Here is a 20819-nt window from a genome sequence, read left to right on the forward strand (position 1 = left end):
CACGGCAAAGTTGAGGTAGACGGAGCCAAGGCCACGGAGGAAAATGTGCCAAAAAACGACAGGGATGGGATTCAAACCTGCGCGTACTGAGCACAGTGCAAGGCATGGCCTTTACCACTCGGCCACCTCGTCCTCCATACAGCAATCACATTAAAAAAAACACATTTCACTCTTCCATCACCCAGCCCTTTCTGGTTTCATTCATTCAATCAATCAATCAATCAATCTATCTATCTATCTATCTATCTATCTATCTATCTATCTATCTATCTTTTGATTTATAAATGTCAATATTATTTATTTTATTCATCTCTATCTAACTTTTGATTTATAATTATAAATATATATATCTTTTTTTCTCTCTATATTTTGATTTCTAAAAATAAATATTATTTTTTAATCTCTCCTTCTCTCTATCCATCCATCTATTAGCCATACCATTACAAAAAAGTCTTCTTATCTCCTCCGTTTCACATGATTAATGTTGTCATTGAAGATAAATCAATCAGAATGACAGGACCAGAGGGAGACACAAAAGAGATATGCACCAGGAGCCGGTTTTTCAAAACTTGTAATCTGGATCATTTTGATCCATTTGTTCAGAAAATATCACTGCTGGATCATCCATATTACGAATAATTGCGATTAAAAAGTCCAGCATTTTAAAAAGTAATCTCGATCACAAAATATAGGATTACAAATCCAGATCATTTGTATCCAGATTACAAGTTTTGAAAAAGCAGCTCCCGGGGAGCCTCCAACTCACAACTGCAGCATCCTGCCGTATAAGTACAAAACACAAAACAAGTGCACCACCTGGAGTGCCAAGAGGAGACATCGAGCAGCTGGCAAGTGTGGGGCATTGTGGTTTAGTTGGTTAAAGCACCTGTCTTGTAAACAAGAGATCATGGGTTCGAATCCCAGCAGTGTCTCTTTTACATCTCCCAAAGATAAATGCATACCAGCGTCTTCTTCGAAAAAAAAAAAAAACACAACGAATTAATCCAAAAAAACACACATAAACATTCACGACTCTGGCGGGACTCGAACCCGCAACCTTTGAATCACACCACCAGCCTAGAAGTCCAACACGCTATCCATTGCGCCACAGAGCCCTGCACCGTTATGTCCGGCACGGCAAAGTTGAGGTAGACGGAGCCAAAGCCACGGAGGAAAACGTGCCAAAAAACGACGGGGATGGGATTCAAACCTGCGCGTGCAGAGCACAGTGCAAGACATCGCCTTTACCACTCGGCCACCTCGTCCTCCATGCAGCAATCACATTAAAAAAAACATATTTCACTCTTCCATCACCCAGCCCTTTCTGGTTTCATTCATTCAATCAATCAATCAATCAATCTATCTATCTATCTATCTATCTATCTATCTATCTATCTATCTATCTATCTATCTATCTATCTTTTGATTTATAAATGTCAATATTATTTATTTTATTCATCTCTATCTAACTTTTGATTTATAATTATAAATATATATATCTTTTTTTCTCTCTATATTTTGATTTCTAAAAATAAATATTATTTTTTAATCTCTCATTCTCTCTATCCATCCATCTATTAGCCATACCATTACAAAAAAGTCTTCTTATCTCCTCCGTTTCACATGATTAATGTTGTCATTGAAGATAAATCAATCAGAATGACAGGACCAGAGGGAGACACAAAAGAGATATGCACCAGGAGCCGGTTTTTCAAAACTTGTCATCTGGATCATTTTGATCCATTTGTTCAGAAAATATCACTGCTGGATCATCCATATTACGAATAATTGCGATTAAAAAGTCCAGCATTTTAAAAAGTAATCTCGATCACAAAATATAGGATTACAAATCCAGATCATTTGTATCCAGATTACAAGTTTTGAAAAAGCAGCTCCCGGGGAGCCTCCAACTCACAACTGCAGCATCCTGCCGTATAAGTACAACACACAAAACAAGTGCACCACCTGGTGCGCAGGGAGGAAACATCGAGCAGCTGGCAAGTGTGGGGCATTGTGGTTTAGTTGGTTAAAGCACCTGTCTTGTAAACAGGAGATCCTGGGTTCGAATCCCAGCAGTGTCACTTTTACTTCTTCTCCCAAAGATAAATGCATACCAGGGTCTTCTTCGAAAAAAAAAAAAACACAACGAATTAATCCAAAAAAACACACATAAACATTCACGACTCTGTCGGGACTCGAACCCGCAACCTTTGAATCACACCACACAACCAGCCTAGAAGTCCAACACGCTATCCATTGCGCCACAGAGCCCTGCACCATTATGTCCGGCACGGCAAAGTTGAGGTAGACAGAGCCAAAGCCACGGAGGAAAACGTGCCAAAAAACGACGGGGATGGGATTCAAACCTGCGCGTGCAGAGCACAGTGCAAGACATCGCCTTTACCACTCGGCCACCTCGTCCTCCATGCAGCAATCACATAAAAAAAAAACATATTTCACTCTTCCATCACCCAGCCCTTTCTGGTTTCATTCATTCATTCAATCAATCAATCAATCTATCTATCTATCTATCTATCTATCTATCTATCTATCTATCTATCTTTTGATTTATAAATGTCAATATTATTTATTTTATTCATCTCTATCTAACTTTTGATTTATAATTATAAATATATATATCTTTTTTTCTCTCTATATTTTGATTTCTAAAAATAAATATTATTTTTTAATCTCTCCTTCTCTCTATCCATCCATCTATTAGCCATACCATTACAAAAAAGTCTTCTTATCTCCTCCGTTTCACATGATTAATGTTGTCATTGAAGATAAATCAATCAGAATGACAGGACCAGAGGGAGACACAAAAGAGATATGCACCAGGAGCCGGTTTTTCAAAACTTGTCATCTGGATCATTTTGATCCATTTGTTCAGAAAATATCACTGCTGGATCATCCATATTACGAATAATTGCGATTAAAAAGTCCAGCATTTTAAAAAGTAATCTCGATCACAAAATATAGGATTACAAATCCAGATCATTTGTATCCAGATTACAAGTTTTGAAAAAGCAGCTCCCGGGGAGCCTCCAACTCACAACTGCAGCATCCTGCCGTATAAGTACAACACACAAAACAAGTGCACCACCTGGAGCGCAGGGAGGAAACATCGAGCAGCTGGCAAGTGTGGGGCATTGTGGTTTAGTTGGTTAAAGCACGTGTCTTGTAAACAGGAGATCCTGGGTTCGAATCCCAGCAGTGTCACTTTTACTTCTTCTCCCAAAGATAAATGCATACCAGCGTCTTCTTCGAAAAAAAAAAAAACACAACGAATTAATCCAAAAAAACACACATAAACATTCACGACTCTGTCGGGACTCGAACCCGCAACCTTTGAATCACACCACACAACCAGCCTAAAAGTCCAACACGCTATCCATTGCGCCACAGAGCCCTGCACCGTTATGTCCGGCACGGCAAAGTTGAGGTAGACGGAGCCAAAGCCACGGAGGAAAACGTGCCAAAAAACGACGGGGATGGGATTCAAACCTGCGCGTGCAGAGCACAGTGCAAGACATCGCCTTTACCACTCGGCCACCTCGTCCTCCATGCAGCAATCACATTAAAAAAAACATATTTCACTCTTCCATCACCCAGCCCTTTCTGGTTTCATTCATTCAATCAATCAATCAATCTATCTATCTATCTATCTATCTATCTATCTATCTATCTATCTTTTGATTTATAAATGTCAATATTATTTATTTTATTCATCTCTATCTAACTTTTGATTTATAATTATAAATATATATATCTTTTTTTCTCTCTATATTTTGATTTCTAAAAATAAATATTATTTTTTAATCTCTCATTCTCTCTATCCATCCATCTATTAGCCATACCATTACAAAAAAGTCTTCTTATCTCCTCCGTTTCACATGATTAATGTTGTCATTGAAGATAAATCAATCAGAATGACAGGACCAGAGGGAGACACAAAAGAGATATGCACCAGGAGCCGGTTTTTCAAAACTTGTCATCTGGATCATTTTGATCCATTTGTTCAGAAAATATCACTGCTGGATCATCCATATTATGAATAATTGCGATTAAAAAGTCCAGCATTTTAAAAAGTAATCTCGATCACAAAATATAGGATTACAAATCCAGATCATTTGTATCCAGATTACAAGTTTTGAAAAAGCAGCTCCCGGGGAGCCTCCAACTCACAACTGCAGCATCCTGCCGTATAAGTACCACACACAAAACAAGTGCACCACCTGGAGCGCCGGGAGGAAACATCGAGCAGCTGGCAAGTGTGGGGCATTGTGGTTTAGTTGGTTAAAGCACCTGCCTTGTAAACAGGAGATCCTGGGTTCGAATCCCAGCAGTGTCACTTTTACTTCTTCTCCCAAAGATAAATGCATACCAGCGTCTTCTTCGAAAAAAAAAAAAAACACAACGAATTAATCCAAAAAAACACACATAAACATTCACGACTCTGGCGGGACTCGAACCCGCAACCTTTGAATCACACCACACAACCAGCCTAGAAGTCCAACACGCTATCCATTGCGCCACAGAGCCCTGCACCGTTATGTCCGGCACGGCAAAGTTGAGGTAGACGGAGCCAAAGCCACGGAGGAAAACGTGCCAAAAAACGACGGGGATGGGATTCAAACCTGCGCGTGCAGAGCACAGTGCAAGACATCGCCTTTACCACTCAGCCACCTCGTCCTCCATGCAGCAATCACATAAAAAAAAAACATATTTCACTCTTCCATCACCCAGCCCTTTCTGGTTTCATTCATTCAATCAATCAATCTATCTATCTATCTATCTATCTATCTATCTATCTATTCGTGCTGTCTGTTTGTCGAGGTGTCTGTTGGGAGTGCTTGCAGCGTGTGGAGCTCAGAGTGAGTGAGGGGTTTTTTTCCCCGTTGTTTTTGTTCATTTCTTTTTTCACTTTTCATCCTTTTTTATGTTATAGGTTTAAAAAATAAAAGAAGGGAAAATAGTTGGGTCTTATCGGCCGTGATGGCCAAAGTCGGGGGAATCCCGAGGGGATCAGTTCCCAATTTTGAACATATGACACGGAGAAATGGCATAAAAATTGTAGTGGATGTGTCTGTCCCGGTTGAGAAATGTGTGGTAGAACTTGGAAAAGTAATTGGGTGTGAGAATATCAAGTCGGCGTCACGGATGAATAAGGTTGTAGTTGTATTTTTGAGCAATGAATTAATAGTTTCCGAAATGGTTCAGCAAGGGTTGGTTATTGACGGAGTGTTAGTGTCTGTTCTGCCTCTTGCGGCTCCCGCTAGGAAAATAACAATTTCCAATATTCCGCCTTTTCTGAAAAATGAACTTGTAGTGAGAGAGCTAAGTCGTCATGGTCAATTAATGTCAGGCGTTACAATGATTCCTCTGGGTTGTAAGGCCCCTGAGTTAAAGCATGTAGTTTCTTTCAGGAGACAGGTATATATGCTGCTGAATGACCCGACTGGAGAGCTGGATGTAGCTTTTAGGTTTCGGGTGGAGGGTAGCGATTATGTAGTGTTTGCTTCTCTGATACAATGAAATGTTTTAAATGTGGCCGTAAAGGGCATATTGCAAAGAACTGTAAGAGGACTGAAGGAGAAACTGAAAGTGAGGGGGAAGAAGTCACTGAGGTGAGAGAGAGCGTAGCTGAGCTGGGGAGCCAGGCTGAGGGACCTTCGGATCGCAGCACTGCGGAGAGTACTAGAACGGAGAGAGAGACTGAAAAAGTCAACCCGGGTGTGGTTGAGTCTGGTATGGTAGATGGGGAAAGTGAGTTGCAGGAATCGTCTAAAACACCTGTGGTGGGGGTGGTAGTTGACGGACAGGGTGGTGAGGGGAGAGAACAGATTGAGGAAAGCTTTGCACAGAATAAAGGTATAGTTTTAGTGTTAGAGAAGGAGAGGGAAGTGGGTGAGTTTAAACTCCCCAAAGGGAAAAGAAAGGCTAAAATTAGGCATAGTTTTGTAGCAAAACGCAGCCTTGTTTCTGAGGATGGAGTCGACCAGGCTGATGGATTAGTGAGTGAGTTATCTGAGAGAGTGGATTGCGCTCAAATGCATTGCGCAACAGGCAGTGGTGGCGATTTTAGTGAGGACGGGGGTAGTGATACTGACTCATCGGTTAGCTCTGATCTCTCGGCTAGTCAGCAAGCGAGAGGGGGGTATAGTGCTGAAAGCATACGGGCATTTTTAAGTGCTATTAAAGGGAAAAGAGGGATTGAAGTTATTGATCACTTCCCTGATTTAAAATTGTTTTTAAATTCGGCACAACAAATTAGACGTAATGCAGCTGTATTGGGAATGGAGCAAAGGGAAAGAGATCAGTTAAAAAATATAATAAGTAAAGTTCGTGCCTCTCTAAAAAAGTCATAATGGATAAGTCTACACAAGCATTTTTTCTTTTTCATGTCTACATTTTTATTAGTGTGTGTATTTTTCCTTTAAATTCTATAATGCATACTCTTAATATAGGAACTTTAAATGTTAATGGGGGTAGAGATTGTGCAAAGAGAGCAGCTCTGTTTGAATATTTAACCCAAAAGAGAGTTAACGTTGCCATGCTCCAGGAGACCCATACAGATGATAATAATAAATCTGAGTGGATTCAGGATTGGGAAGGGGAGGTTATTTTTAGTCATGGAACGAATTTTAGTGCTGGAGTTGCCATATTATTTGCGAAGGGGTTTAAGTATGACTCTATCAATGTAAGTGAGATCATTAAAGGACGCTTGTTAAAAGTGCAGGTTTCGGTAGAAGGTAAGAAGTTAGTATTTGTTAATATTTATGCACCAAATGATGGGAGAGAGAGGGTGCTGTTTTTTCAGACTCTCAATGGAGTTATTGCCCAGAGTCAGACTGAAGAAGTGGTTTTATTAGCTGGTGATTTTAACTGCACAGTTGACGACAAGCTAGACAGAAATGGTCCAGAGCCTCATCCCAGGTCAGTTAAGGAGCTGGTCACTGTTTTAGCAGCGCAGGATATGGAGGATGTGTGGAGAGTAATGAATCCTGATGTGAAGCAGTATACCTGGGCTAAGGGGAGTGATGGGAATATATGTTTAGCTCGATTAGATACGTTTTATGTTTTTAAGCATCAATTAAATTGTTATTCTAAATGTACTATTCACCCCACAGGTCTATCTGATCATAGTTTGGTCAGTTTGAATATGATTATCCCTATTGCACGTGTTTATTCGTCTTATTGGCATTTTAATACTAAACTTTTAAAAGACAGTCATTTTTTAAAATGTTTCAAATTCTTTTGGGAACGGTGGAGGAGGCAGAAAAAGGCATTTTTATCAATAAGGCAATGGTGGGATGTGAGTAAAATTCAGACCCGACTGTTTTGTCAGCAGTACACTATGAATGCTACAAAGAGCACTAGTGAGGTGATGAGAGAGCTGGAGGAGGAGATTACTGAACTCCATAATGCACTGGAGACCACATACAGTGACAGGCTCTATGCAGATCTGAAGCTCAAAAAGAGGAGTTTGGCTGAGTTGTTGGACTCACAGGTACAGGGAGCATTGGTACGTTCAAGGTTTTTAAAGCTTTCCCAGATGGATGCTCCAACTCAATACTTTTTTGCATTGGAAAAGAAAGTGGTTCAGAGTAAAGCAATACACTGTCTTAGAACAGTGAATGGTCAGTTGTTGTGTGAGCCTGAGGCTATCAGGGAACACACTGTGGGTTTCTTTTCACAACTGTACACGGCAGAGGCTGTGGATGGATCTGAGGGAGCCAAGCAGTTCCTCCAGGGGCTAACGCAGGTTCCAGAAGGCGAGAAGGAGAAGCTGGAGAGTGCACTGACGTTGCAGGAACTTTCTAAAGCTCTGGAAGGGCTCAACACGGGTAAAACACCCGGAATTGATGGAATACCTGTTGAGTTTTATAAAACTTTCTGGTCTGAGTTGGGAGGTGACCTTTTGGAAGTGATGGAGGAATGCATTGTGGAAAATGAACTGCCACTGAGCTGCCGGCGCGCAGTACTGACTCTGCTGCCTAAGAAAGGGGACTTGTGTTTTATTAAGAACTGGAGGCCCGTAAGTATTCTTTGCACTGACTTTAAAATCTTGTCGAAGGCATTGGCAAACAGACTAAGCGGAGTAATGAGCACTATTGTGCATTCAGACCAAACATACTGCGTACCAGGCCGAACAATATTTGATAATATATTTTTGGTGCGGGATTTAATAGTTGCCTCCAAGCTCTTTGGTTTTAAAGCTGGATTGCTCTCTCTGGATCAAGAGAAGGCTTTTGACCGGGTAGACCACCGGTATCTTTTTGATGTTATTAGGTCATTTGGCTTTGGTCCCAATTTTTTGGGAAAAATTAAGTTGCTCTATAGTAGCATTTTTAGTGTACTTAAAATAAATGGTATATTATGTGCTCCTTTTAAAGTTCAAAGGGGAATTCGCCAGGGTTGTTCTTTATCGGGAATGTTATATTCTCTGTCATTTGAACCCCTGATGGTAAAATTGAGAAAGATATTGATTGGGTTGTCTATCCCTACTGTGACAATGGAGCCTGTTAAGGTGGTGGCTTACGCTGATGATCTTGCTATTTTAGTAACAAATAAGAGAGACATTCAGATAATAGAGGAGAGCTTGAGGGTATTTGAAAGAGTGTCCTCAGCTCGGGTAAATTGGGACAAGAGTAATGCCTTTTTAATGGGAGAGTGGGAGGGCAGCAGACCACCGGATTTACCATCAGGGCTTAAGTGGAACAGGGAGGTTTTCAGATATTTGGGAGTTCACTTGGGAGAGCAGGGACTGGCTAAAGAGAATTGGGAAGGAATACTGGATCAGGTGAAAGGTCGATTGGATAAATGGCGGTGGCTTCTAATTAAGCTTTCCTATAGAGGAAGAGTTTTAATTATTAATAACCTGGTCACATCAATGTTGTGGCATAGATTAATGTGTGGGGATCCCCCTCCTTCTCTGCTGTTGGAAATTCAGAGAGTATTGCTGAGTTTTTTTTGGGATGGGCTGCATTGGATAAAGCAGGGGGTGCTATACTTGCCTGTAGAAGAAGGAGGACAGGGATTGATGGATATAAAAAGCAGAATAACAGCTTTTAGACTCCAGTCGCTTCAGAGGCTGCTGTACTGCCAAGAATCACTACCCTGGAGAACAGTGGCTTTTGCTTTTCTTCGTTTAGTAGGGAGGTTGAATTTTGATAGGCATCTGTTCTTATTAGATGGTGGAAAGTTAAATCTCTCGGTCTTGCCTGTTTTTTATAGGGGGATGCTGAATGCTTGGAAGGTTTTTAGAATTAACAGAGATTTGAAGTCTGTAGGGATGTATTGGTTGCTTGAAGAGCCTCTAATTTATAATTCAGCATTAAAATGCAATCTTTTAGAATCAAAGAGTTTTGTTTTACTTTTAATTTCCAGAGGAGTAGTGAAGGTCGGTGATTTAATTAATTTTGATAACCGAGCCTGGAAAACTGCAGAATTGCTAGCAAGTGAGCTGGGTGTGAGATCAGTGCGTGTGATGGAGGGGTTTTTAGTGCAGTTGAAAGCGGTTTTGCCTGCAGACATGTTAAAACAGATGAGTCAGTTGTTCTTAGGAAAAAGCCAGCTGGAGACAGAACCGCCAGAGTTGGACCTGCAAGTTGAACCTGCAGTAGGGCAGACCACTGATACCCCGGGGCAGATCCTAAAGTTTGCAGAAGGATATAAGGTTCAGTTCGGGGGGATACAAAAAAAAGAAATGTATCGGATGTGTGTGAAAGTGTTGCATTTTCAAAATTTAAAGAACTTGCCTGATACACATTGGCGAGAGAGGCTACAGGTAGAGGACTCCATCACCCCTGCATGGAGGAATCTCTATAGATCACCAGTTCCTAAGAGAGTGGGGGATCTACAGTGGAGAATATTGCATACCATTGTGGCCACCAACTCATTTCTCTCCATCATTCAGCCGGGGAGAGGAGATACATGTCAGTTCTGCTCAATAAGGGAAACAGTTTTTCATTGTTATTTATTTTGTGGTCGGTTAAAGCCTTTGTTTGAGTTATTGAATGATTTGTTTAGTGAATTGGGTCTGAGTTTTACTCAAACTACTTTTATTTTTGGGGTGAAGAATGCTAAAGGAAATAAAAATCTTTGTCAATTGGCAAATTTTCTACTGGGTCAGGCAAAAATGGCAATTTTGAAAAGTAGGAAGAATAAAATGAATGGAGTTTTAACTGATGCGGTAATACCTATTTTTAAAGTGTTGGTAATCTCAAGAATTAAAGTTGATTTTACTTTTTATAAATTGGTGCACCAGCTAGAAAAGTTTCAGGCAATTTGGGCAATTGGGGAGGTGGTGTGTTTGGTGGAAGATGATAATTTAAAAATGTGCTTGTAATTGTTGTAATGGAAGGTTTGTATGGATATTTGTGCTATTTGTTTTGTAATGTTAATATGTTTCTGATTGATTGAAATAAAGGATATTAAAAAATAAATATCTATCTATCTATCTATCTATCTATCTTTTGATTTATAAATGTCAATATTATTTATTTTATTCATCTCTATCTAACTTTTGATTTATAATTATAAATATATATATCTTTTTTTCTCTCTATATTTTGATTTCTAAAAATAAATATTATTTTTTAATCTCTCCTTCTCTCTATTCATCCATCTATTAGCCATACCATTACAAAAAAGTCTTCTTATCTCCTCCGTTTCACATGATTAATGTTGTCATTGAAGATAAATCAATCAGAATGACAGGACCAGAGGGAGACACAAAAGAGATATGCACCAGGAGCCGGTTTTTCAAAACTTGTCATCTGGATCATTTTGATCCATTTGTTCAGAAAATATCACTGCTGGATCATCCATATTACGAATAATTGCGATTAAAAAGTCCAGCATTTTAAAAAGTAATCTCGATCACAAAATATAGGATTACAAATCCAGATCATTTGTATCCAGATTACAAGTTTTGAAAAAGCAGCTCCCGGGGAGCCTCCAACTCACAACTGCAGCATCCTGCCGTATAAGTACAACACACAAAACAAGTGCACCACCTGGAGCGCAGGGAGGAAACATCGAGCAGCTGGCAAGTGTGGGGCATTGTGGTTTAGTTGGTTAAAGCACCTGTCTTGTAAACAGGAGATCCTGGGTTCGAATCCCAGCAGTGTCACTTTTACTTCTTCTCCCAAAGATAAATGCATACCAGCGTCTTCTTCGAAAAAAAAAAAAACACAACGAATTAATCCAAAAAAACACACATAAACATTCACGACTCTGGCGGGACTCGAACCCGCAACCTTTGAATCACACCACACAACCAGCCTAGAAGTCCAACACGCTATCCATTGCGCCACAGAGCCCTGCACCGTTATGTCCGGCACGGCAAAGTTGAGGTAGACGGAGCCAAAGCCACGGAGGAAAACGTGCCAAAAAACGACGGGGATGGGATTCAAACCTGCGCGTGCAGAGCACAGTGCAAGACATCGCCTTTACCACTCGGCCACCTCGTCCTCCATGCAGCAATCACATTAAAAAAAAACATATTTCACTCTTCCATCACCCAGCCCTTTCTGGTTTCATTCATTCAATCAATCAATCAATCAATCTATCTATCTATCTATCTATCTATCTATCTATCTATCTATCTATCTATCTATCTTTTGATTTATAAATGTCAATATTATTTATTTTATTCATCTCTATCTAACTTTTGATTTATAATTATAAATATATATATCTTTTTTTCTCTCTATATTTTGATTTCTAAAAATAAATATTATTTTTTAATCTCTCCTTCTCTCTATCCATCCATCTATTAGCCATACCATTACAAAAAAGTCTTCTTATCTCCTCCGTTTCACATGATTAATGTTGTCATTGAAGATAAATCAATCAGAATGACAGGACCAGAGGGAGACACAAAAGAGATATGCACCAGGAGCCGGTTTTTCAAAACTTGTCATCTGGATCATTTTGATCCATTTGTTCAGAAAATATCACTGCTGGATCATCCATATTACGAATAATTGCGATTAAAAAGTCCAGCATTTTAAAAAGTAATCTCGATCACAAAATATAGGATTACAAATCCAGATCATTTGTATCCAGATTACAAGTTTTGAAAAAGCAGCTCCCGGGGAGCCTCCAACTCACAACTGCAGCATCCTGCCGTATAAGTACAACACACAAAACAAGTGCACCACCTGGAGTGCCAAGAGGAGACATCGAGCAGCTGGCAAGTGTGGGGCATTGTGGTTTAGTTGGTTAAAGCACCTGTCTTGTAAACAGGAGATCATGGGTTCGAATCCCAGCAGTGTCTCTTTTACATCTCCCAAAGATAAATGCATACCAGCGTCTTCTTCGAAAAAAAAAAAAAACACAACGAATTAATCCAAAAATACACACATAAACATTCACGACTCTGGCGGGACTCGAACCCGCAACCTTTGAATCACACCACCAGCCTAGAAGTCCAACACGCTATCCATTGCGCCACAGAGCCCTACACCGTTATGTCCGGCAAGGCAAAGTTGAGGTAGACGGAGCCAAAGCCACGGAGGAAAACGTGCCAAAAAACGACGGGGATGGGATTCAAACCTGCGCGTACAGAGCACAGTGCAAGACATCGCCTTTACCACTCGGCCACCTCGTCCTCCATGCAGCAATCACATTAAAAAAAACATATTTCACTCTTCCATCACCCAGCCCTTTCTGGTTTCATTCATTCAATCAATCAATCAATCAATCAATCTATCTATCTATCTATCTATCTATCTATCTATCTATCTATCTATCTATCTATCTTTTGATTTATAAATGTCAATATTATTTATTTTATTCATCTCTATCTAACTTTTGATTTATAATTATAAATATATATATCTTTTTTTCTCTCTATATTTTGATTTCTAAAAATAAATATTATTTTTTAATCTCTCCTTCTCTCTATTCATCCATCTATTAGCCATACCATTACAAAAAAGTCTTCTTATCTCCTCCGTTTCACATGATTAATGTTGTCATTGAAGATAAATCAATCAGAATGACAGGACCAGAGGGAGACACAAAAGAGATATGCACCAGGAGCCGGTTTTTCAAAACTTGTCATCTGGATCATTTTGATCCATTTGTTCAGAAAATATCACTGCTGGATCATCCATATTACGAATAATTGCGATTAAAAAGTCCAGCATTTTAAAAAGTAATCTCGATCACAAAATATAGGATTACAAATCCAGATCATTTGTATCCAGATTACAAGTTTTGAAAAAGCAGCTCCCGGGGAGCCTCCAACTCACAACTGCAGCATCCTGCCGTATAAGTACAACACACAAAACAAGTGCACCACCTGGAGCGCAGGGAGGAAACATCGAGCAGCTGGCAAGTGTGGGGCATTGTGGTTTAGTTGGTTAAAGCACGTGTCTTGTAAACAGGAGATCCTGGGTTCGAATCCCAGCAGTGTCACTTTTACTTCTTCTCCCAAAGATAAATGCATACCAGCGTCTTCTTCGAAAAAAAAAAAAAACACAACGAATTAATCCAAAAAAACACACATAAACATTCACGACTCTGTCGGGACTCGAACCCGCAACCTTTGAATCACACCACACAACCAGCCTAAAAGTCCAACACGCTATCCATTGCGCCACAGAGCCCTGCACCGTTATGTCCGGCACGGCAAAGTTGAGGTAGACGGAGCCAAAGCCACGGAGGAAAACGTGCCAAAAAACGACGGGGATGGGATTCAAACCTGCGCGTGCAGAGCACAGTGCAAGACATCGCCTTTACCACTCGGCCACCTCGTCCTCCATGCAGCAATCACATTAAAAAAAACATATTTCACTCTTCCATCACCCAGCCCTTTCTGGTTTCATTCATTCAATCAATCAATCAATCTATCTATCTATCTATCTATCTATCTTTTGATTTATAAATGTCAATATTATTTATTTTATTCATCTCTATCTAACTTTTGATTTATAATTATAAATATATATATCTTTTTTTCTCTCTATATTTTGATTTCTAAAAATAAATATTATTTTTTAATCTCTCATTCTCTCTATCCATCCATCTATTAGCCATACCATTACAAAAAAGTCTTCTTATCTCCTCCGTTTCACATGATTAATGTTGTCATTGAAGATAAATCAATCAGAATGACAGGACCAGAGGGAGACACAAAAGAGATATGCACCAGGAGCCGGTTTTTCAAAACTTGTCATCTGGATCATTTTGATCCATTTGTTCAGAAAATATCACTGCTGGATCATCCATATTATGAATAATTGCGATTAAAAAGTCCAGCATTTTAAAAAGTAATCTCGATCACAAAATATAGGATTACAAATCCAGATCATTTGTATCCAGATTACAAGTTTTGAAAAAGCAGCTCCCGGGGAGCCTCCAACTCACAACTGCAGCATCCTGCCGTATAAGTACAACACACAAAACAAGTGCACCACCTGGAGCGCCGGGAGGAAACATCGAGCAGCTGGCAAGTGTGGGGCATTGTGGTTTAGTTGGTTAAAGCACCTGCCTTGTAAACAGGAGATCCTGGGTTCGAATCCCAGCAGTGTCACTTTTACTTCTTCTCCCAAAGATAAATGCATACCAGCGTCTTCTTCGAAAAAAAAAAAAACACAACGAATTAATCCAAAAAAACACACATAAACATTCACGACTCTGGCGGGACTCGAACCCGCAACCTTTGAATCACACCACACAACCAGCCTAGAAGTCCAACACGCTATCCATTGCGCCACAGAGCCCTGCACCGTTATGTCCGGCACGGCAAAGTTGAGGTAGACGGAGCCAAAGCCACGGAGGAAAACGTGCCAAAAAACGACGGGGATGGGATTCAAACCTGCGCGTGCAGAGCACAGTGCAAGACATCGCCTTTACCACTCGGCCACCTCGTCCTCCATGCAGCAATCACATTAAAAAAAAACATATTTCACTCTTCCATCACCCAGCCCTTTCTGGTTTCATTCATTCAATCAATCAATCAATCAATCTATCTATCTATCTATCTATCTATCTATCTATCTATCTTTTGATTTATAAATGTCAATATTATTTATTTTATTCATCTCTATCTAACTTTTGATTTATAATTATAAATATATATATCTTTTTTTCTCTCTATATTTTGATTTCTAAAAATAAATATTATTTTTTAATCTCTCCTTCTCTCTATCCATCCATCTATTAGCCATACCATTACAAAAAAGTCTTCTTATCTCCTCCGTTTCACATGATTAATGTTGTCATTGAAGATAAATCAATCAGAATGACAGGACCAGAGGGAGACACAAAAGAGATATGCACCAGGAGCCGGTTTTTCAAAACTTGTCATCTGGATCATTTTGATCCATTTGTTCAGAAAATATCACTGCTGGATCATCCATATTACGAATAATTGCGATTAAAAAGTCCAGCATTTTAAAAAGTAATCTCGATCACAAAATATAGGATTACAAATCCAGATCATTTGTATCCAGATTACAAGTTTTGAAAAAGCAGCTCCCGGGGAGCCTCCAACTCACAACTGCAGCATCCTGCCGTATAAGTACAACACACAAAACAAGTGCACCACCTGGAGCGCAGGGAGGAAACATCGAGCAGCTGGCAAGTGTGGGGCATTGTGGTTTAGTTGGTTAAAGCACCTGTCTTGTAAACAGGAAATCCTGGGTTCGAATCCCAGCAGTGTCACTTTTACTTCTTCTCCCAAAGATAAATGCATACCAGCGTCTTCTTCGAAAAAAAAAAAAACACAACGAATTAATCCAAAAAAACACACATAAACATTCACGACTCTGGCGGGACTCGAACCCGCAACCTTTGAATCACACCACACAACCAGCCTAAAAGTCCAACACGCTATCCATTGCGCCACAGAGCCCTGCACCGTTATGTCCGGCACGGCAAAGTTGAGGTAGACGGAGCCAAAGCCACGGAGGAAAACGTGCCAAAAAACGACGGGGATGGGATTCAAACCTGCGCGTGCAGAGCACAGTGCAAGACATCGCCTTTACCACTCGGCCACCTCGTCCTCCATGCAGCAATCACATTAAAAAAAAACATATTTCACTCTTCCATCACCCAGCCCTTTCTGGTTTCATTCATTCAATCAATCAATCAATCAATCTATCTATCTATCTATCTATCTATCTATCTATCTATCTATCTATCTATCTATCTATCTATCTATCTATCTATCTTTTGATTTATAAATGTCAATATTATTTATTTTATTCATCTCTATCTAACTTTTGATTTATAATTATAAATATATATATCTTTTTTTCTCTCTATATTTTGATTTCTAAAAATAAATATTATTTTTTAATCTCTCCTTCTCTCTATCCATCCATCTATTAGCCATACCATTACAAAAAAGTCTTCTTATCTCCTCCGTTTCACATGATTAATGTTGTCATTGAAGATAAATCAATCAGAATGACAGGACCAGAGGGAGACACAAAAGAGATATGCACCAGGAGCCGGTTTTTCAAAACTTGTCATCTGGATCATTTTGATCCATTTGTTCAGAAAATATCACTGCTGGATCATCCATATTACGAATAATTGCGATTAAAAAGTCCAGCATTTTAAAAAGTAATCTCGATCACAAAATATAGGATTACAAATCCCGATCATTTGTATCCAGATTACAAGTTTTGAAAAAGCAGCTCCCGGGGAGCCTCCAACTCACAACTGCAGCATCCTGTCGTATAAGTACAACACACAAAACAAGTGCACCACCTGGAGCGCAGGGAGGAAACATCGAGCAGCTGGCAAGTGTGGGGCATTGTGGTTTAGTTGGTTAAAGCACCTGTCTTGTAAACAGGAGATCCTGGGTTCGAATCCCAGCAGTATCACTTTTACTTCTTCTCCCAAAGATAAATGCATACCAGCGTCTTCTTCGAAAAAAAAAAAAAACACAACGAATTAATCCAAAAAAACACACATAAACATTCACGACTCTGTCAGGACTCAAACCCGCAACCTTTGAATCACACCACACAACCAGCCTAAAAGTCCAACACGCTATCCATTGCGCCACAGAGCCCTGCACCGTTATGTCCGGCACGGCAAAGTTGAGGTAGACGGAGCCAAAGCCACTGAGGAAAATGTGCCAAAAAACGACGGGGATGGGATTCAAACCTGCGCGTGCAGAGCACAGTGCAAGACATCGCCTTTACCACTCGGCCACCTCGTCCTCCATGCAGCAATCACATTAAAAAAAACATATTTCACTCTTCCATCACCCAGCCCTTTCTGGTTTCATTCATTCAATCTATCTATCTATCTATCTATCTATCTATCTATCTATCTATCTTTTGATTTATAAATGTCAATATTATTTATTTTATTCATCTCTATCTAACTTTTGATTTATAATTATAAATATATATATCTTTTTTTCTCTCTATATTTTGATTTCTAAAAATAAATATTATTTTTTAATCTCTCCTTCTCTCTATCCATCCATCTATTAGCCATACCATTACAAAAAAGTCTTCTTATCTCCTCCGTTTCACATGATTAATTTTGTCATTGAAGATAAATCAATCAGAATGACAGGACCAGAGGGAGACACAAAAGAGATATGCACCAGGAGCCGGTTTTTCAAAACTTGTCATCTGGATCATTTTGATCCATTTGTTCAGAAAATATCACTGCTGGATCATCCATATTACGAATAATTGCGATTAAAAAGTCCAGCATTTTAAAAAGTAATCTCGATCACAAAATATAGGATTACAAATCCAGATCATTTGTATCCAGATTACAAGTTTTGAAAAAGCAGCTCCCGGGGAGCCTCCAACTCACAACTGCAGCATCCTGCCGTATAAGTACAACACACAAAACAAGTGCACCACCTGGAGCGCCGGGAGGAAACATCGAGCAGCTGGCAAGTGTGGGGCATTGTGGTTTAGTTGGTTAAAGCACCTGCCTTGTAAACAGGAGATCCTGGGTTTGAATCCCAGCAGTGTCACTTTTACTTCTTCTCCCAAAGATAAATGCATACCAGCGTCTTCTTCGAAAAAAAAAAAAACACAACGAATTAATCCAAAAAAACACACATAAACATTCACGACTCTGGCGGGACTCAACCCGCAACCTTTGAATCAGACCACACAACCAGCCTAGAAGTCCAACACGCTATCCATTGCGCCACAGAGCCCTGCACCGTTATGTCCGGCACGGCAAAGTTGAGGTAGACGGAGCCAAAGCCACGGAGGAAAACGTGCCAAAAAACGACGGGGATGGGATTCAAACCTGCGCGTGCAGAGCACAGTGCAAGACATCGCCTTTACCACTCGGCCACCTCGTCCTCCATGAAGCAATCACATTAAAAAAAAACATATTTCACTCTTCCATCACCCAGCCCTTTCTGGTTTCATTCATTCAATCAATCAATCAATCAATCAATCTATCTATCTATCTATCTATCTATCTATCTATCTATCTATCTATCTATCAATCTTTTGATTTATAAATGTCAATATTATTTATTAAATTCATCTCTATCTAACTTTTGATTTTTAATTATAAATACACTATATATATATATTTTTTTCTCTCTCTCTATCTATATTTTGATTTCTAAAAATAAATATTATTTTTTAACTCTCTCCTTCTCTCTATCCATCCATCTATTAGCCATACCATTACAAAAAAAGTCTTCTTATCTCCTCCGTTTCACATGATTAATGTTGTCATTGAAGCTAAATCAATCAAAATTACAGGAACAGAGGGAGACACAACAGAGGTATGCACCAGGAGCCGGTTTTTCAAAACTTGTAATCTGGATCATTTTGATCCATTTGTTCAGAAAATGTCACTGCTGGATTATCCATATTATGAATAACTGCGATTAAAAAATCCAGCATTTTAAAAAGTAATCTCAATCACAAAATATAGGATTACAAATCCAGATCATTTGTATCCAGATTGCAAGATTTGAAAAAGCAGCTCCCGGGGAGCCTCCAACTCACAACTGCAGCATCCTGCCGTATAAGTACGACACACAAAACAAGTGCACCACATAGAGCACCTGGAGGAGACATCGAGCAGTTGGCACATGTGGGGCATTGTGGCTTAGTTGGTTAAAGCACCTGTCTTGTAAACAGGAGATCCTGGGTTCGAATCCCAGCAGTGCCTCTTTTAATTCTTGTCCCAAAGCTAAATGCATACCGTCTTCTTCTTCTAAAAAAAAAAACACAACTAATTAATCCAAAAAAACACACATAAACATTCACGACTCTGGCGGGACTCAAAGCCGCAACCTTTGAATCACACCACACAACCAGCCTAAAAGTCCAACATGCTATCCACTGCGCCACAGAGCCCTGTACCGTTATGACCGGCACGGCAAAGTTGAGGTAGACGGAGCCAAGGCCACGGAGGAAAACGTGCCAAAAAACGACAGGGATGGGATTCAAACCTGCACGTACAGAGCACAGTGCAAGGCATGGCCTTTACCACTCGGCCACCTTGTCCTCCATGCAGCAATCACATTAAAAAAAACACATTTCACTCTTCCATCACCCAGCCCTTTCTGGTTTCATTCATTCAATCAATCAATCAATCAATCTATCTATCTATCTATCTATCTATCTATCTATCTATCTATCTATCTATCTATCTATCTATCTATCTATCTATCTATCTATCTATCAATCTTTTGATTTATAAATGTCAATATTATTTATTAAATTCATCTCTATCTAACTTTTGATTTTTAATTATAAATACACTGTATATATATATTTTTTTCTCTCTCTCTCTATCTATATTTTGATTTCTAAAAATAAATATTATTTTTTAACTCTCTCCTTCTCTCTATCCATCCATCTATTAGCCATACCATTACAAAAAAAGTCTTCTTATCTCCTCCGTTTCACATGATTAATGTTGTCATTGAAGCTAAATCAATCAAAATTACAGGACCAGAGGGAGACACAAAAGAGATATGCACCAGGAGCTGGTTTTTCAAAACTTGTAATCTGGATCATTTTGATCCATTTGTTCAGAAAATGTCACTGCTGGATTATCCATATTATGAATAACTGCGATTAAAAAGTCCAGCATTTTAAAAAGTAATCTCAATCACAAAATATAGGATTACAAATCCAGATCATTTGTATCCAGATTGCAAGATTTGAAAAAGCAGCTCCCGGGGAGCCTCCAACTCACAACTGCAGCATCCTGCCGTATAAGTACGACACACAAAACAAGTGCACCACATAGAGCACCTGGAGGAGACATTGAGCAGTTGGCACGTGTGGGGCATTGTGGCTTAGTTGGTTAAAGCACCTGCCTTGTAAACAGGAGATCCTGGGTTCGAATCCCAGCAGTGCCTCTTTTTATTCTTGTCCCAAAGCTAAATGCATACCGTCTTCTTCTTCTAAAAAAAAAAACACAACTAATTAATAAAAAAAAACACACATAAACATTCACGACTCTGGCAGGACTCAAAGCCGCAACCTTTGAATCACACCACACAACCAGCCTAAAAGTCCAACATGCTATCCACTGCGCCACAGAGCCCTGTACCGTTATGACCGGCACGGCAAAGTTGAGGTAGACGGAGCCAAGGCCACGGAGGAAAACGTGCCAAAAAACGACAGGGATGGGATTCAAACCTGCACGTACAGAGCACAGTGCAAGGCATGGCCTTTACCACTCGGCCACCTTGTCCTCCATGCAGCAATCACATTAAAAAAAACACATTTCACTCTTCCATCACCCAGCCCTTTCTGGTTTCATTCATTCAATCAATCAATCAATCAATCTATCTATCTATCTATCTATCTATCTATCTATCTATCTATCTA

General features: G+C 39.6%; 19 non-coding genes across 19 annotated transcripts; 13 read left to right on the forward strand and 6 right to left on the reverse strand.

Annotated features, from left to right (window-relative positions):
- The first annotated feature begins 858 nt into the window (after positions 1-858).
- On the forward strand, positions 859-932 carry trnat-ugu (transfer RNA threonine (anticodon UGU)). Its single transcript has one exon. It is a non-coding gene; the product is annotated as a tRNA-Thr (tRNA).
- Positions 933-1029: 97 nt separating this feature from the next.
- Positions 1030-1115, reverse strand: trnar-ucu (transfer RNA arginine (anticodon UCU)). Its single transcript is given in 2 exon segments — positions 1030-1065; positions 1079-1115. It is a non-coding gene; the product is annotated as a tRNA-Arg (tRNA).
- An 892-nt stretch (positions 1116-2007) lies between these two features.
- trnat-ugu (transfer RNA threonine (anticodon UGU)) lies at positions 2008-2081 on the forward strand. Its single transcript has one exon. It is a non-coding gene; the product is annotated as a tRNA-Thr (tRNA).
- A 99-nt stretch (positions 2082-2180) lies between these two features.
- Positions 2181-2271, reverse strand: trnar-ucu (transfer RNA arginine (anticodon UCU)). The gene is given in 2 exon segments: positions 2181-2216; positions 2235-2271. It is a non-coding gene; the product is annotated as a tRNA-Arg (tRNA).
- An 877-nt stretch (positions 2272-3148) lies between these two features.
- On the forward strand, positions 3149-3222 carry trnat-ugu (transfer RNA threonine (anticodon UGU)). The gene has a single exon. It is a non-coding gene; the product is annotated as a tRNA-Thr (tRNA).
- A 1058-nt stretch (positions 3223-4280) lies between these two features.
- On the forward strand, positions 4281-4354 carry trnat-ugu (transfer RNA threonine (anticodon UGU)). The gene has a single exon. It is a non-coding gene; the product is annotated as a tRNA-Thr (tRNA).
- Positions 4355-4454: 100 nt separating this feature from the next.
- On the reverse strand, positions 4455-4545 carry trnar-ucu (transfer RNA arginine (anticodon UCU)). Its single transcript is given in 2 exon segments — positions 4455-4490; positions 4509-4545. It is a non-coding gene; the product is annotated as a tRNA-Arg (tRNA).
- Positions 4546-11066: 6521 nt separating this feature from the next.
- On the forward strand, positions 11067-11140 carry trnat-ugu (transfer RNA threonine (anticodon UGU)). The gene has a single exon. It is a non-coding gene; the product is annotated as a tRNA-Thr (tRNA).
- A 99-nt stretch (positions 11141-11239) lies between these two features.
- On the reverse strand, positions 11240-11330 carry trnar-ucu (transfer RNA arginine (anticodon UCU)). Its single transcript is given in 2 exon segments — positions 11240-11275; positions 11294-11330. It is a non-coding gene; the product is annotated as a tRNA-Arg (tRNA).
- Positions 11331-12215: 885 nt separating this feature from the next.
- On the forward strand, positions 12216-12289 carry trnat-ugu (transfer RNA threonine (anticodon UGU)). Its single transcript has one exon. It is a non-coding gene; the product is annotated as a tRNA-Thr (tRNA).
- Positions 12290-12386: 97 nt separating this feature from the next.
- On the reverse strand, positions 12387-12472 carry trnar-ucu (transfer RNA arginine (anticodon UCU)). Its single transcript is given in 2 exon segments — positions 12387-12422; positions 12436-12472. It is a non-coding gene; the product is annotated as a tRNA-Arg (tRNA).
- An 888-nt stretch (positions 12473-13360) lies between these two features.
- On the forward strand, positions 13361-13434 carry trnat-ugu (transfer RNA threonine (anticodon UGU)). Its single transcript has one exon. It is a non-coding gene; the product is annotated as a tRNA-Thr (tRNA).
- Positions 13435-14477: 1043 nt separating this feature from the next.
- Positions 14478-14551, forward strand: trnat-ugu (transfer RNA threonine (anticodon UGU)). Its single transcript has one exon. It is a non-coding gene; the product is annotated as a tRNA-Thr (tRNA).
- A 99-nt stretch (positions 14552-14650) lies between these two features.
- On the reverse strand, positions 14651-14741 carry trnar-ucu (transfer RNA arginine (anticodon UCU)). Its single transcript is given in 2 exon segments — positions 14651-14686; positions 14705-14741. It is a non-coding gene; the product is annotated as a tRNA-Arg (tRNA).
- Positions 14742-15610: 869 nt separating this feature from the next.
- Positions 15611-15684, forward strand: trnat-ugu (transfer RNA threonine (anticodon UGU)). The gene has a single exon. It is a non-coding gene; the product is annotated as a tRNA-Thr (tRNA).
- A 1095-nt stretch (positions 15685-16779) lies between these two features.
- On the forward strand, positions 16780-16853 carry trnat-ugu (transfer RNA threonine (anticodon UGU)). Its single transcript has one exon. It is a non-coding gene; the product is annotated as a tRNA-Thr (tRNA).
- Positions 16854-17900: 1047 nt separating this feature from the next.
- trnat-ugu (transfer RNA threonine (anticodon UGU)) lies at positions 17901-17974 on the forward strand. Its single transcript has one exon. It is a non-coding gene; the product is annotated as a tRNA-Thr (tRNA).
- A 1095-nt stretch (positions 17975-19069) lies between these two features.
- trnat-ugu (transfer RNA threonine (anticodon UGU)) lies at positions 19070-19143 on the forward strand. Its single transcript has one exon. It is a non-coding gene; the product is annotated as a tRNA-Thr (tRNA).
- Positions 19144-20270: 1127 nt separating this feature from the next.
- Positions 20271-20344, forward strand: trnat-ugu (transfer RNA threonine (anticodon UGU)). Its single transcript has one exon. It is a non-coding gene; the product is annotated as a tRNA-Thr (tRNA).
- Positions 20345-20819: the final 475 nt, after the last annotated feature.

This window comes from Acipenser ruthenus, chromosome 24 (assembly GCF_902713425.1).
Source record: "Acipenser ruthenus chromosome 24, fAciRut3.2 maternal haplotype, whole genome shotgun sequence".
Classification (NCBI taxonomy): Eukaryota; Metazoa; Chordata; class Actinopteri; order Acipenseriformes; family Acipenseridae; genus Acipenser; species Acipenser ruthenus.